Below are 17,018 nucleotides of genomic sequence, written 5' to 3'. Positions count from 1 at the left end.
CCTGGCACAGAGGCTCCTGCCTGTAATCCCAAAACTTTGGGAGGCTGAGGTGGGCGGATAATCTGAGGTCAGGAGTTCGAGACCAGCCTTGCCAATATGGTGAAACCCCATACCAAATATACAAAAATTAGCTGGGAGTGGGGACATGCACCTGTAATCCCAGCTACTCGGGAGGCTGAGGCAGGAGAATTGGTTGAACCTGGGAGGCGCAGGTTGCAGTGAACCGAGATCGTGCCAGTGCAGTCCAACCTGGGCGACAACAGTGAAACTCCATCTCAAAAAAAAAAGATATTAACAGAGGACTTCCTCTCTACTGAGAACTGTCCTACGTGCTGGAGATATAGAGGTGAACCGAACAGGTCAGCTCCAAGCTGTCATGAGGCAGACATCCTGGTAGAGGAGAGGGGCAATGAACAAATAAAGCAACCCAGAAATGAGAGAGGTTCAGGCAGCGGTAGATGCTATGAAGAAAACTCAACAAAGTGATGGGGAAGGGAGAGACTGGGTGCACTGGGGTGGTCAGGAGACAGGTAGCCAGGGAAAACTTCTCTAGAAGGTGCCTTTTGAGTTGAGGCACTGGGACCTGCAAGAACAAAGGCCAGGGGGCAAGAGAGAATGTAGAGTGTTGAGGGCACAAAGCAATAAGGTTGATGGAGCGCAGTGACTCTTAGGGAGTCCAGCATAGATGAGGTCTCAGTGGTAGGCAGGGCTCAGAATTTGTATTTTATTCTAAAAACATGTTCTCAGTGCATAAAAAACTGTATATATATATGTGTACATAAATGCATTTATTCTTGCATATATGCTTCTTCTTTTTTTTTTTTTTTTTTTTTGAGATGGAGTCTTGCCCTGTCGCCCAGGCTGGAGTGCAGTGGTGCGATCTCGGCTCACTACAACCTCTGCCTCCTGGGTTCAAGCTATTCTCCTGCCTCAGCCTCCCGAGTAGCTGGGATTACAGGCATGTGCCACCGTTGACGGCTAATTTTTTGTATCTTTCTTAGAGATGGGGTTTCAAAATGTTGGCCAGGCTGCTCTCGAACTCCTGACCTCATGATCCGCCTGCCTCGGCCTCCCAAAGTGCTGGGATTACAGCCGTGAGCCACCATGCCTGGCCTGTTTCTTTATGTACACAATATTTCTGGAGGGAGAAACAAGAAACTGATTATGGTGGCTGCCTCTGGGGGACTGGGGCTCCAGGGCGGGAAGGAGACTTATGTTTCGTAGTGTACTTTTTTATGCTGTTTGATATTTTTAACATGTACATAAATTACTTCTTCGATTAAAAACTAGTTAATTTTTAAACTGTGAAAACATCTTAATATTCAATCTCAGTTGTAATCAGATAAATGCAAATTAAAACATCAGGGAAATAAGATTTTTCAGGAAGGATTTAAAAACTCATAATGCTCATCGTTGATAAGGATATGAGAAAATGGACTCGTGTTGTTTGTATATTTTATTTGTCAGAATAAGTATTGGCAAAACTTTCCTGAGGATCACTTGACTATTTTGGTATCAAAGGCCTTAATTTTTTTAGTATATCCTTGCCTTAACTATTTCCATGCCCATGAATTTCCCCAAAGAATCAGAAACAGATGCAAAGATCAAGCTACAATGATATTCATTCCAGCAGGTTTATAATAGGGAAATTATAGAAACAATTTAAATTTTAACACTAGTTATTTATTTAAATAAACTATGGTATATCCATGTAATAGAATTGTATGACTATATTTTAAATGCTGTCAAAGAATATTAATGGCATACAAAAATATTATCAATTTGCTGTTGGATGAAAAACACAGTTACAAAAGAGAATGTTCCATATTCCAATTTTAGCACACACACATATGAAGACTACAAAAAGCCCGGTCATGGTGGCTCACATCTGTAATCCCAATATTTTGGGAGGCCAAGGCAGGAGGATTGCTTGAGCCCAGGGGTTTAAGACCAGCTTGGGCAACAATGAGATCCCATCTCCACTTTAAAAAAAAAAAAAGACCGCAAAAATATTAGCAAGAGCTAATAAATCATGGGTGATTTATGGTCTCTTTATTATCTCACATTTTATAAATGACTTTTACTTTTTGAGCCTCAAGTGCATGTAATTAACAGACTGTAGGTTGGGTGCAGTGGCTCATTCCTATAATCCTAACACTTTGGGAGGCCGAGGTGAGCAGATCACCTGAGGTCAGAAATTCGAGACTAGCCTGGCCAACATGGTGAAACCCTGTCTCTACTAAAAATACAAAAATTGGTCAGGCATAGTGGTGGGAGCCTGTAATCCCAGCTACTAGCTACTTGCAAGGCTGAGGCAGAAGAATTGCTTGAACCCAGGAGGCAGAGGTTGCAGTGAGCCAAGACTGGGCCACTGCACTCCAGCCTGGGTGACAGGGCAAGACTCTGTCTCAAAAAAAAAAAAAAAAAAAAAAAAAAATGACTGTAATTCTTAGTTAAGAACACATTATAGGCCAGGTGCAGCGATGAATGCCTGAAATCCCAACACTCTGGGAGGTGAAGGTGGGAGGGGAACCAAGTGAGTGAAGGCTGTAGTGAGCAATGATCGTGCCATTGCACTCCAGCCTAGGCAATAGAGTGAGACCCTGCCTAAAAACAAATATTAAATTAAAAAAAATTTTTAGAACTTAAAGCATAATTTTTAAAAAATTGAAAAAAAATTTTTAAAGAGCCCACTATCATTATTTGCCCCATACATGGTTGAGTATTTTTGTAATACTAATAAATAATAATAATACTTTTTACAATAAACTCTCCACCACCCAACTACAACACTGCTAATAACTATTGCCAATAACTATCCATGGCTTCTTGCCTTTTCCGTCCCCATCCTCCCCCAACTAAAAGTAACCACCATCCTAATTTTGTGTTTATCAGTCCCTTGCTTTTTTTTATTTTTTATTGTTTATTTTTATTTATTTATTTTTTTGAGACAGAGTCTCGCTCTGTCACCCAGGCTGGAGTGCAGTGGCGCAATCTTGGCTCACTGTAAACTCCACCTCCCAGGTTCACGCCATTCTCCTGCCTCAGCCTCCTGAGTAGCTGGGACTACATGTACCCGCCACCACACCCGGCTAATTTTTTTTTTTTTGTATTTTTAGTAGAGACGGGGTTTCACCATGTTAGCCAGGATGGTCTCGATCTCCTGACCTTGTGATCCGCCTGCCTCGGCCTCCCAAAGTGCTGGGATTATAGGCGTGAGCCACTGCACCTGGCCAATTTTTAATTTTTTCAATTGTGGTAAAAGATGCATAACAAAACTTACCATCTTTACTATCTTTAAGTGTACATTTATGTGGCATTGAGGCATTCACATTTTTATTTTTTATTTTTTTTTAGACGCAGGGTCTCATTCTGTCACCCAGGCTGGAATGCAGTGTGGAGTGCAGTGGTGTGATCATAGCTCACTATAATCCCATACTCCTGGGCTCAAGCAATCCTCCTGCTTCAGCCTCCCGATTAGCTAGGACAATAGGTGTGCACCACCATTCCTGGCTAATTTTTTAATTATTTAATTTAATTAATTAATTTATTTATTTTTGAGACAGAGCCTTGCTCTGTTGCCCAGGTTGGAGGGCAATGGCATGATCTCGGCTCACTGCAACCTCCATCTCCCGGGTTCAAGCGATTTTCCTGACTCCGCCTCCCAAGTAGCTGGGATTACAGGTGCCTGCCACCACGCCCGGCTAATTTTTGTATTTTTAGTAGAGGCAGGGTTTCGCCAAGTTGGCCAGGCTGGTCTCGGCTCCTGACCTCAGGTCATCCACCTGCCTCAACCTCCCAAAGTGCTGGGATTACAGGCATGAGCCACTGAGCCCAGCCAATTTTTAAAATTTTTGAGACAGTGTCTTGCTCTCATTCAGGCTAGAGTGCAGTGGCATGATCATGGCTCACTGCAGCATCTACTTCCTCGGGCTCAAGCAATCCTCCTGTCTCAGCCTCCTGAGTAGCTGGGACTACAGGCACACGCCACCATGTTCAGCTAATTTTTTCTACTTTTTGTAGAGATGAGGATTCACTATGTTGCCCAGGCTGGTCTGGAACCTCTGGGCTCAAGTGATCCTCCCACCTCAGCCTCCCAGACTGGAGTACAGTGGCACCATCTCAGCTCACTGCAACCTCCACCTCCTGAGTTCAAGAGATTCTCCCACCTCAGCTTCCCAAGTAGCTGAGACTACAGGTGCCTGCCACCATGCCTGGTTAGTTTTTGTGTTTTTAGTAGAGACGGGGTTTCACCATGTCGGCCAGGCTGGTCTTGAACTTCTGACCTCAGGTGATCTGCCCGCCTCAGCCTCCCAAAGTGCTGGGATTTCAGGTGTGAGCCACCCCGCCCAACCAACATAATTTCATATAGCAAATGTTACAAATGGATTCTGAAGACCCTTACTCTTCCCAGTCAACATAACCTGACTACAACAGGATGTGGATGACTTGGCTGAGGGACAGAATGTGGGAAATGATTACTTCTCCCTGATCCCTGATATTTGGTGCAAGTATGACAGTTTGCGAGGTAATGCTGACAGGATACCTCCCTAACGCTAGCCCTCAAAGCAGAAATACCAGGGTAGAGTTTCTCCAAGATTGTTCCCATTTAGCAATGCCTTTGTCTTTATGAACATTGAGGAATTTGTTCATTTAGATCAATATTTGCCGTGGAAGCTCTAGGAGAAACCCCTGATTCTGACATTCTAAACCTCAGAGATAAGACAAATAAATATTTAAATACCATCAAAATGTGACCAGATGTCCAAGCAGACAGCCTGTCTGTCTGATCAGGCAGAACGATATCCAGTAATTAGAGCAGAGGAGCCGGGAGAAGGTCCCTGAATCAATGGCCACAGAAATCACACTGGCCACACTGCTCTGTCAAAGGGTTTCCCTTACAGTCAGCCTTAAAACGTTTCCAACTTTGACTACGGAGAGCATTATTTTCTAAAACTCTGTCTTGCACATAGCTTCAGGGATAAAGAACAAAATGTAATACCAGCAGACAGGAATCTCAGGCACCTTTGAAACCACAGCTACGCACTGACAGACCTGTGCCCAGTATGGAGACCTCTAGTCAAAGGGAAAAGAAGGTTTAATTCGTCCCTGGAAACAGGGAAGTTTTTCAGGTGCTCTGGTCCAATCAGCTGCATTGGGTGGAGCAGCAGTAGAGATCCACTGAAAGAGGGCACTTGGGCGGGTGCGGTGGCTCACGCCTATAATCCCAACGCTTTGGGAGGCTGAGGCGGGCAGATCATTAAGGTCAGGAGTTCCAGACCAGCCTGGCCAACATGGTGAAACACTGTCTCTACTAAAAATACAAAAGTTACCCATGTGTGGTGGTGCACACCTGTAATCCCAGCACTTTGGGAGGCCGAGGCGGGTGGATCACCTGAGGTCGGGAGTTCGAGACCAGCCTGACCAACATGGAGAAACCCCATCTCTACTAAAAATACAAAGTTGGCACATGCCTGTAATCCCAGCTACTCGGGAGGCTGAGGCAGAAGAATCGCTTGAACCCAGGAGGCAGAGGTTGCGGTGAGCCCAAATTGCACCATTACACTCCAGCCTGGGCAACAAGAGCAAAACTCCATCTCAAAAAAAAAAAAAAAAAAAAAGAGTATCCATATCTTTTTTAAAAAGGATATTACAAAGATGGCATTTCAAATAAACTTTCAGGGTTGTATTTAGTTCTGAATATAATGACAAATTGGGAAACATGAGAAGCTGTTATTGATTAATAAGAGAAAGATCAATGCATAGATACAAAAATGGCTTTGCAGTTACTCACATGCACTTCGTAAGGTGTCTGAGTCAGGGTAGACCTGCACAGGCGCATGGGGTCCCTGAAATCCTTGTGCCCTCTGACCCTGCTACTGTATCCTGTCTGCCAGCATCTTCCTTACACATGATGATTTTCTTTCAGAGCTTCATTCTCTTTCCTGCATGTGCGGGAAGACTCCAGTTCATCAGACAAGTTTGTATATATCAGTCTTCAAGTCTGAATGTGGAGAAATTGAAACCCTTGTGCACTGTTGGTGGGAATGTAAAATGGTACAGCTACTATAGAAAACAGTATGGCAGTTTCTCAAAAATTAAAAATAGAACCACCATATGTCCAGCAATTCTACTTTTGGGTATATATCCAAAAGAACTGAAAGTAGGGGCTCGAAGAGGTATTTGTCTATGTACGTTCGTAGTGGGCATTATTTGCAATAGCCAAAACATAGAAGCAACCCAAGTATCCATTGACAGATGACTGAATAAACAAAAGGTGGTATGCACAATAGAATGGAATATCATTCAGCTTTACAAAGGAAATTCTGACACGTTACAACATGGATGAACCTAGAGGACATTACGCAAAGTGAGAAATAAGCCAGTTGCAAAAGGATAAATACTCTATGATTCCACTTACATAAGGTACTTAAGGTAGTCAAATTTATAGAAACAGAGAGTAGGACAGTGGTTGTCAGGGCAGAGGGAAGAGGAGAGGAGGATGTTGTTTAACAGGCACAGAGTTTCCATTTTGCAAAATGAAATGAGTTCCATGGATGGATGGTGGTGATGGTTGTACAACAATGTGAATGGGCCAGGCATGGTGGCTCATGCCTATAATCCCAACGCTTTGGGAGGCCAAGGCGGGTGGATCACTTGAGGCCAGGAGTTCGACACCAGCCTGGCCAACATGGTGAACTTCTGTCTCTACTAAAAATACAAAAATTAACCGGGCATGGTGATGTGAGAATATAATCCTAGCTATATTGGGAAGCTGAGGCATGAGAATTGCTTGAACCCAGGAGGCGGAGTTTGCTGTGAGCCGAGATCATGCCACTGCACCCCAGCTTGGGTGACAGAGCAAGACTCTGTCTCAAAAAAAAAAAAGAAAGAAATTATGTTTTAGCCTGGGAGTGGTGGATCATGCTTACAATCCTAACAGTTTGGGAGGCCAAGGCAGGAGGATCATTTGAACCTACGAGTTTGAGACCAGTCTGGGCAACACAGCAAGACCTCATCTCTTTAAAAAAAAAAAAAAAAAAAAAGTTTACAATTGACCTTTGAACAATGCGGGGGGTTGGGCCGTTGACACCCCCCTTCCCCAATGCAGTAAAATATCTGTGTATAACTCTTCACTCTCCAGATACTTAACTACTTTTTTTCTTTCTTTCTTTTTATTGGAACAGCAGAAATTGCTTTACTACTAATAGCCTGCTGTTGACTGGAAGCCTTACCAATGGCATAAACATTTTACCTATTTTATATGTTATATGTATTATATGATGTATTCTTACAATAATATAAGCTAGAGAAAAAAATGTTCTAGGAAAATCATAAGGAAGAGAAAATATATTTACTATTTATTAAGTAAATCATCATAAAGTTCTTCATCCTTGTCATCTTCACATTGATTAGGCCGTGGAGGAGGAAGAGGAGGGTTGGTCTTGCTGTCTCAGGGGTGGCAGAGGTGGAAGAGGTGGAAGGGGAGGCAGAACAGGCAGGCACACTCAGTGCAACTTGCAGAAATACATCAGAATTTCCGTCTGACTTTTTTGCTTTTTTATTTGTCTAAAAAATGTTCCTATATGGTCCCAATCCTTCTTCCACCATTTGCTTTAGTTTCAGTGCCTGTATCATAGAAGGGTCCATGTCATAAAAAAAGTCAAGGCAGTCTTAAATAATCGAAACCTTTCTGCCAGATTGTCTAATGTCAATTTGTTTTCTGGCATTGCTGCTTCAATGTCGTCTTCCTCATCGTCTGGGAGCGCTCATCTCCACCAAGACGTCTTGAATCAGTAGCTTATGTTTTTAGCTTTTTCTTGCTCCTAAGTGTTGGTGGTCTTCCAGAGCACTACCCTACCTTCTGAGCTCAAGTGCCCACCCTGCTGCTCCTGACTGCAGGCAGAGGCCTCTGCTATGCTGTTTGGTACAAGCAGCGGAGGAAAGCAGGGAGCCAGGCCCTTATTCCTACTGTGAGGCCTGAATTAACCACCTTCACGGTGCCCTAGAGCTTCCTTCTGTTCCCTGTACCACCATCTCTGAGCTCAGAGCCCACAGCCTTGTTTTAACATTCATGTCATCGACATTTTTTTCAGAGTCTAGGCTAGTGGTCTTGTAGAAGGACTCTATCTTTTTGATCCTCAAGGACGGCTTGAGGCCAGAAGTTCAAGATCAGCCTTGGCAGCATAGCTAGACCTTGTCTCTACAAAACATTTAAAAAATTAGCCAGGGCTGGGTGTGGTGGCTCATGCCTGTAATCCCAGCACTATGGGAGGCAGAGGTGGGAGGATCACTTGAGGCCAGGAGTTTGAGACCAGCCTGGCCAACATGGTGAAACCCCGCCTCTACTAAAAATACAAAAAATAGCCGGGCATGGTGGTGGGCGTTTGTAGTCCCAGCTACTCGGGAGGCTGAGACACAAGAATCACTTGAACCTGGGAGTTCAAGGCTACAGTGAGCTGTGATTGTGCCACCACACTCCAGCCTGAGCAACAGAGAGAGACATACATGTCTCTAAAATCTGAAGAAAAAAAAAAGAATTAAATTAAATAATTTAGTTTTTTGAATTAAATTAAATAATTTAGTTTTTTAAATTAAATTAAATAATTTAGTTTTTTAAACAAATTAAATTAAATAATTTAGTTTTTTAAGTAAATTAAATTAATTTACTTTTTTAAGTAAATTAAATTAAATAATTTAGTTTTTTTAAACATTAAATTAAATAATTTAGTTTTTTAAACATTAAATTAAATAATTTAGTTTTTTAAAAAATTAAATTAAATAATTTAGTTTTTTTAAACATTAAATTAGATTTTTTTAAAAATTAAATAAATTCAAAATTAAAGAAACATAATTTCAATAACTGTGTAAAAATCCATCTTATGCATGTGTAGTAACTTGTTAAATCATTCTCCTATCACAACATATTTGTTTCCACACTTTCATTTTTCTAAATGTAACAGTGTCTTAAAATGCAGCTCAACTATATCTGGGATGTAAAGAAAAAAATGTAGTGCTTTTATTTTTTCTGGTCTTCCCAAGTTCTCTTCTCTGGTTAGTGTGGGGGGAAAAAAGTTACCTTGAAAACTTAGTCCTATCCAATAATCCTTATACACAGGTCTCGGTCTCTCTAAGAAAAGCAGTCCATCTTCCACTCCTGTCCCAAGTGGCAGCTGGGGAGTATTAGGGGCAGGACTGTGGCTGCTGAGATCCCAGGGGCAGGAGTGGGAGGGAGGCCGAGGGGTCTTTGTCTGTGGGTTTGCTCAGGCCTCTTCTGAACCCAGGGTGATCCCCTCTGGCAACTTCACAGCCCACCCTAGCGACATCAGGATCCCATTCACCCCACGGGGGCTGTACAAAAGTTCAGGAAGGCTGAAGCTCAGATCCTTGCTCTGCCTGCTCAAACTGTGCCTTAATTGATGAGACTGTGCCTCAGAGAGTTACGGGGCTTCCTCTGAGGCAGCCTCCTTCAGGGGCTCCAAGCAGAAGAGAGGCAAAGCCCCCTTCACCATGGGTATCGCTGACTTACTGACTTCTCTAACTCTGGTCGCATTTCTGCCTGAATCCCTCTCCTCCTTTGCTGCCTTTTGTTGTTGTTGTTATTGTTGTTGTTGAGATGGAGTCTTGCTCTGTCACCCAGGCTGGAGTACAGTGGTGCAATCTCGGCTCACTGCAACCTCTGCCTCTCGGGTTCAAGCTATTCTCTTGCCTCAGCCTCCCAAGTAGCTGGGATTACAGACGTGCATCACCACGCCCAGCTAATTTTTGTATTTTTAGTAGAGACGAGATTTCACCATGTTGGCCAGGCTGGTCTCGAACTCCTGACCTCTCAAGCAATCCGCCCACCTCGGGCTCCCAAAGTGCTGGGAGTGAGCCACCGAGCCCGGCCCTTCACTGTTTTCTTTTTTTTTTCTTTTTTTTTTTTTTGAGACGGAGCCTCGCTCTGTCGCCCAGGCTGGAGTGCAGTGGCGCAATCTCGGCTCACTGCAAGCTCCGCCTCCCGGGTTCACGCCATTCTCCTGCCTCAGCCTTTCCGAGTAGCTGGGACTACAGGCACCCGCCACCACGCCCGGCTAATTTTTTGTATTTTTAGTAGAGACGGGGTTTCACCGTGGTCTCGATCTCCTGACCTCGTGATCCCCTTCACTGTTTTCTTCTTCCCACTTTCCCCATGGCCTCAAACAAGCAGGCTTCCACCTTGCTCTGCCACACACATCCCTCCAGCGAGGTGGCAAGCCTTAAGGCTCACAATCTAGACTGAAAGGCCTCTCTTTTCCACTTAGGGGACAACTCTACAGGCTAAGTCCTCTGGTGTTGGTTGTTGAAATGCTAAAGGATATCTGTGTAGGATCGAAAGAAAAATAATTTAGAAGATCTCTTAAGACATACACCTATTTTGCAAGGCTAATGTCTTGCTGCATAATCTATTTTGAATGTCAGAACTAGATATTAATTCCTTCTTCTCTCCTCATACTTTCTATAATTTTGCATTTCACCACAACTAGCACCATCAGTTGTAAGATGCACTGTTATTTTAGGCACTCCTAAGAAAGAAAAACAAACTGCCAATTAAATTGTGAACAATGCGTTCTTATTTAGAATTTTGGTTTACACTCATTCAAAAAGCTCTTTTTAGACTTATTTAGACATATATTTTTACATATCATCTTGTGCATATGTAAAAATGAAAATCTAAGTGAAATAGTTGGAAGGTATTTCTATAACTTCTTTACAGAAGAGACTGATGTAGACATTGATTCTTCTGAACCCCTTTTCATATCAAAGTCGATAATGATCGTGTCTTTCTATACAGCATTGCTGCCTGTGCATTGAGAGAGTTGTTGTTACAGGATCTCTTCATCCAGTGCTCCGCCACTGCCTCTGGGATTGCCTTCCCAACTGTTGACACTCGTTCTGCAAGTTTTTTTGTTTTTCATTTTTCAAGAAAGAGTCTTGCTCTGTTGCCCAGGCTGGAGTGCATTGTGTACGATCTCGGCTCACTGCAACCTCTGCCTCCTGGGTTCAAGCGATTCTCCTGACTCAGCCTCCCAAGTAGCTGGGATTACAGGTGCCTGCCACCATACCTGGCTAATTTGTTGTATTTTTAGTAGAGATAGGGTTTCACCATGTTGGCCAGACTGGTCTCAAACTCCTGACCTCAGGCGATCCACCCGCCTTGGCCTCCCAAAGTGCTGGGATTACAGGCTTGAGCCACTGCGCCCGGCCTCATTCTGCAGGTTTTTATGCTGCACCTCCTGTCCTTTTTTCTTCTTTTAATCTTATAGAAGGTGTTAATAGAAGGTTTTCAGGCCAAGTTTTCATATATGCAGACAATGACAACCATATCGAAACTACTGCCTGGCCGACAGCTATTGTCAGCAAACATTGATTCTAGGGACACATATCAATTTCAAAGAAATAATGAATTCTAGTAAACCTTAATACTTTTACTTCCCACACCTCTTCTCCTGCCTCTAGGCAGGCTGGATGCTTCAAGCCACACAGAGAGAAGGTCCTGTACTTGGAAAGGCTCTTTGATACTTTGTAAGATATTAATCCTATTACACAAATACTGCTGGAAAGGAAATCTTTGAGTATAAAACTTTGACTACAATTCTGCTATTTCTTCAGATAGAGTCCTAGAAGAAAGAGTTTAGATATTTAAAAATAAGGCTGACTATTCTTTCTTTTTTTTTGTTTTTGTTTTTGTTTTTTTTTTTTGTTTGTTTTTTGTTTTTTTTAGACAGGGCCTGGTTCTATTGCCCAGACCAGGGTGCAGTGGCGTGATCTCAGCTCACTGCAACCTTCGCCTCCCAGGCTCAAGCAATCCTCCCATGCTCAAGCAATCCTCCCACCTCAGCCTCCCAAGTACCTGGACTACAGGCACACGCCACCATGTCTGGCTAATATTCGTATTTTTTTGTAGAGATGGGTTTTGCCATGTTGGCCAAGCTAGTCTCGAACTCCTGAGCTCAAGCGATTTATCTGCCTCTGCCTCCCAAAGTGCTGGGATTACAGACATGAGCCACTGCACCCGGCCTATTCTTTTCATGAATACAAATCACAGTTTTGGGATCAGATGTGAAGTAGGCACATAGATACACACAGACGCATACACACACACAGTGGCAACACTGGAAAACAGAGTGCTCTCAGTAGACCACAAATGATCAGGAACCCCTGAAAGGCAGAAGGAGAATGAGGCTGGACTACAGGAGGAAACCACAGCCTAAACCGCGTGCAAGAAAAGATTGCTCTACAAGTCAAGAGCATCTTAGGGGCTCTAAGCTTGGAGACGGTAGATACGGGGAAGAGAAGGAAGCTCTAGGGCACCGTGAAGGTGGTTAATTCTGGCATCACAGTAGGAACAAGGGTCTGGCTCCCTGCTTTCCTCCCCTGCTTGTACCAAACGGAGGACAGCAGAGGCCTCTGCCTGCAGTCAGGAGTAGCAGGGTGACAGGGACAAGCTGAGATAAATTCAGTTTATCCCCCAGGCCCTGAGGGCCCGGTCAGTCACCCCGATGGCCAAGAAGTTAAGCAACTGCTGCCCTTTGCATGTGAGGTGTGCAATAAGAGTTTTAAGTATCGTGGCAAGCTAGCCATCCACAAGAGATCACACACAGGAAAGAGACTCTTTCAATGTAATCTCTGTGGGAAGCGCTTCATGCAGGGCATAGGCCTGCAATTTCACCAGCAAACCCACACTGGTGAGAGACCCTACACGTGTGACATCTGCCAGAAGCAGTTCACCCAGAAGTCCTACTTGAAGTGCCACAAGAGAAGCCACACAGGGGAGAAGCCCTTCGAATGTAAAGACTGCAAGAAAGTTTTCACCTACAAGGCGAGTCTGAAAGAGCACCAGCGCATCCACTCCGGAGAGAAATCCTACAAATGTTCCAAGTGTCCAAGAGCCTTCGGTCGGCCTGCGACCTTAAGACGCCACAAGAAAACACATCCAGAAACCACTTCGCAGTGACTTCGTCATCAGGTCTATGTCTTCTGCACCAAGAAAGTGTGAATGAAGATTTTTCACCGACGTTATCAGATGACGTTTGACACATAAAGGGCACCTGGCACGCAAAGGAGTGCCCTAGATAGGAATTCCCAGGATGTTTGTTTAAATCTTTTTCCTCCCCAGTGAATTTTGGTTTTTGTTTCATTATGTCTGTTGTTATAGGTTTATTTTGGCTTGTGTTGCTGTTCTTTCAATAAACATCTTATTAGTTTTCAATATTTTTTAACAACAACCAAAAAAAGGAGTAGCAGGGTGAGCACTTGAGCTCAAAAAGTAGGGCAGTGCTCTGGAAGACCACCAACACGATAAAAACATAAGCTACTTGGCTCAACCCACCCAGCAGAGTATCCCATTCCTCTACCACAATAATTGGATTCATGATGTAGCAAACAGTCACAGTGTCACACACTGGTCACATTAGTTAGTAATGTTTAGCAAATAATAAGAAATCTGACTAATAATGACTCAAGCAAAAAAGACATTTAATTAAATCACATCATGAGATGTCTAGAGATAGGTGGTTTCGGGTTTAGTGTCTCTGACTCAAGGAAGCTATACAGAAAACAGATTTTCTACCTTTCCACTTCATCATCCTTAGTATACAGCTGCCTTATGGTCACGTGATGGCTGCTGCACTTCAGATATAACATTGAGATGTGAGGCCAGCTGGACTGCCTGGGTGGAGTGGGGACTTGGAGAACTTTCCTGTCTTACAAGAGCATTGTAAAATGCACCAATCAGCACTCTGTAGTTAGGATTGTAAAATGCACCAATCAGTGCTCTCTAAAAATGCACCAATCAGCGCTCTGTAGCTAGCCAAAGGTTTGTAAAATGGACCAATCAGCACTCTGTAAAATGGACCAATCAGCAGGACATGGGCGGGGACAAATAAGGGAATAAACGCTCTCCCCCACCCCCCACTCCAGCCAGCAGTGGCAACCTGCTCAGGTCCCCTTCCACACTGTGGAAGCTTTATTCTTTTGCTCTTCACTATAAATCTTGGCTGCTGCTCACTGTTTGGGTCTGTGCCACCTTTAAGAGCTGTTAACACTTACCGCGCAAGTCTGCTGCTGCATTCTTTAAGTCAGCCAGGCCACGAACCCACTGGAAGGAACCAACTCCGGACACAACGTCATGTCGAAGGAAGAAGGGAAAGATGTAGTATCACTGAGTACTCACTCATAAAAGTGTCCCTTTTATGATAAAGTAAAAGTTTTCCCCGAAATTCCTAAGTAGGCTTCTACTTACATCTCATTGGCCAGAACTTTGTCACACATCAGCCCTGCTGCAAGAGAGGCTGGAAAAAAAACAGAATTGGAATTACAACAATTGATTTAGAGCAATCATGATTTGTTACCTGAGCTGGCTGAACATGCAATTGCCCAAACTCAATTAACTTTCTGCTCGTTAGGAAGCAAGAAGTGAGAAATACCTATTACTAGCCCATTGTCAAGGTCTTCTGTGAAAGCTAACAAGGATGCTCAAATATAAAAAGACAGTCGCACATCCAGGAATCAAAAAATATTTGAGGAAAAACACAACCTTAAAACAGAGATACCAAACTCAGGAAACAGAAATCAAGGAGACTTTAAATTAACTATATACGCTACAATACAGTATATATAGATAGATGGCTAGGCTCCGTGGCTCACACCTGTAATCCCGGCCGAGTAGGAGGATTGCTTGAGCTCAGGAGTTCAAGACCACCCTGAGCAACATAATGGGACCTTGTCTCTACTAAAAAAAAAAAAAATTGCCAGGTGTGATGTCACGTGCCTGTGGACCCAGCTACTCAGGAGGCTGAGGTGGGAAGATTGCTTGAGCACAGGAGACCATGGCTGCAGTGAGCTATGATCACGCCACTATACTCTAGCCTGGGTGACAGTGTGAGATCCTGTCTCCCCCACAAAAAAAAACCCATGGAATTTCCTCAAAAATTTAAAAATAGAGCTACCATATGATTTGTATATCCCAAAGAAATGAAATCAGTATGTTAAATAGATACCAGCACTCCAATGTTTCCTGTAGCACTATTCATAATAGCCAAGGTAGGTCATCAACTTAACTGTCAATTGATGAATGGTTAAAGAAAATGGTGGTGGCCGGGCGCGGTGGCTCACGCCTGTAATCCCAGCACTTTGGGAGGCCGAGGTGGGTGGATCACCTGAGGTTGGGAGATCAAGACCATCCTGGCTAACATGGTGAAACCCTGTCTCTATTAAAAATGCAAAAAATTGGCTGGGCATGGTGGCATGTGCCTGTAGTCCCAGCTTCTCAGGAGGTTGAGGCAGGAGAATCACTTGAACCCAGGAGGCGGAGGTTGTAGCGAGCTGAGATCGTGCCACTGCACTCCAGCCTGGGCGACAGAGTGAGACTCTGTCTCAAAAAAAAAAAAAAAAAAGAAAAAAAAAAGAAAATGGTGGTATATATACACAGTGGAATACTATTCAGCCTTTCTCTCTCTCTTTCTTTCTCTCTCTCTCTCTTTCTTTTCTTTCTTTCTTCTTTTTTGAGATAGGGTCTCACTCTGTCACCCCGGCTTGAGTGCAGTGGCACAAACACAGTTCACTGCAGCCTTGACCTCCTAGGCTCAGACAATCTTCCCATCTCAGCCTCCCAGGGAGGTGGGACTACAGGCATGTGCTACCATGCCCAGCTGATTTTTGTAGACACAGGGTTTCACCGTGTTGCCTAAGCTGGCCTCAAACTCCTGAGCTCAAACAATTCACCCACCTCGGCCTCCCAAAGTGCTGGGATTACAGACAGGCACCACTGCACCTGTCAGCCTTTAAAGAGAAGGAAATCCTGTCATTTGCAAAAACTAATTTAAAAAATGTTTTTGTAGAGATGAAGTCTTTCTATGTTGCTATGGATGAACTTGGAGGACATTATGTGAAGTGAAATAAGCCAGACACAGAAAGACAAATACTGCATGATCTCACTTATATGTGAACTGTAAAAAAATCAAGCTCATAGAAGCAGAGAATAGAATGGTGTTTGCCAGGGACTGGGGAGATGTTGGTCAGAGGATACAAAATTTCAGTTAGACAGAAAATATAAGTGCAAGAGATCTATTGTACAACCTGGTGACTGTAGTTGAAAACAATGTACTATATACTTGAAAATTGCTAAGAGAGTAGATTTTAAGTGTTCTCAGTACAAATAAGTATGTGAGGTAATACATACATTAATTAGCTTGATATAGCTATTGCACAGTGTTTACATATCTGAAAACATCATGTTGCTCACCATATATGTACAATTTTATTTGTCAATTAAAAAAAGAAGAAAAAAATGAACTGTACCCAGGGACAGTGTGGTGACATCTCACAATATCAGAGATAAAAGATAAGTATTGGAGTGGGTTGTGGCAGCATGCACCTGTAATCCAAGCTATTTGGGAGGCTGAGGCGGGAGGACCACTTGAAGCCAGGAGTTCAAGACCAGCCTGGGCAACATAGTGAAACACCCATCTCTAAAAATATTTTTTTAAAAGAAATCATTCCTTAAGAGAGGAAAAACAGATCAACTAAAAAGGGACAAAAAATTGGATTGGCATCAGCTCTTCTTTTGGTAACATTGGATGCAAGAAGATAATGACAAAGTCTGAGGGGGAAAAACGTTTATTTTTATTTTTATGATCATCTTTTTTGAGATGGAGTTTCACTCTTGATGCCCAGGCTGGAGTTCAATGGTGCGATCACGGCTCACTGCAACCTATACCTCCCGGGTTCAAGCAATTCTTCTGCCTCAGCCTTCCAAGTAGCTAGAATTACAGGCGTCTGTCACCATGCCCGGTTAATTTTTGTATTTTTAGTAGAGACAGGATTTCACCACACTGGCCAGGCTGGTGTTAAACTCCTGACCTCGGGTGATCTGCCCACCTCGGCCTTCCAAGGGGGAAAAACATTATGAGCCCAGAAATCTATCCCCACATATACTATCCACCAAGTGGGAGAACAAAACAGGTCCATTTCAGACCTTTGAGATCTAAAACTTTTTT

At 43.4% G+C, this 17,018-nt stretch overlaps 1 protein-coding gene across 2 annotated transcripts in view; it reads right to left on the bottom strand.

The window, feature by feature from the left end:
* The window catches only part of ARPIN (actin related protein 2/3 complex inhibitor), an 81,682-nt gene that overhangs the window by 26,528 nt on the left and 38,136 nt on the right, over nucleotides 1-17,018 (bottom strand). For both annotated transcript variants that reach the window (XM_063638569.1, XM_063638568.1), the window contains exon 2: nucleotides 14,071-14,312. The gene's annotated coding sequence lies outside the window, so the exon portion shown is untranslated. The remainder of the gene's footprint in view (nucleotides 1-14,070; nucleotides 14,313-17,018) is intronic.

This window comes from Symphalangus syndactylus, chromosome 5 (assembly GCF_028878055.3).
Source record: "Symphalangus syndactylus isolate Jambi chromosome 5, NHGRI_mSymSyn1-v2.1_pri, whole genome shotgun sequence".
Taxonomy (NCBI): Eukaryota; Metazoa; Chordata; class Mammalia; order Primates; family Hylobatidae; genus Symphalangus; species Symphalangus syndactylus.
The sequence above is the reverse complement of the archived record's forward strand: the minus strand, read 5'-3'. Positions and strand labels throughout refer to the sequence as shown.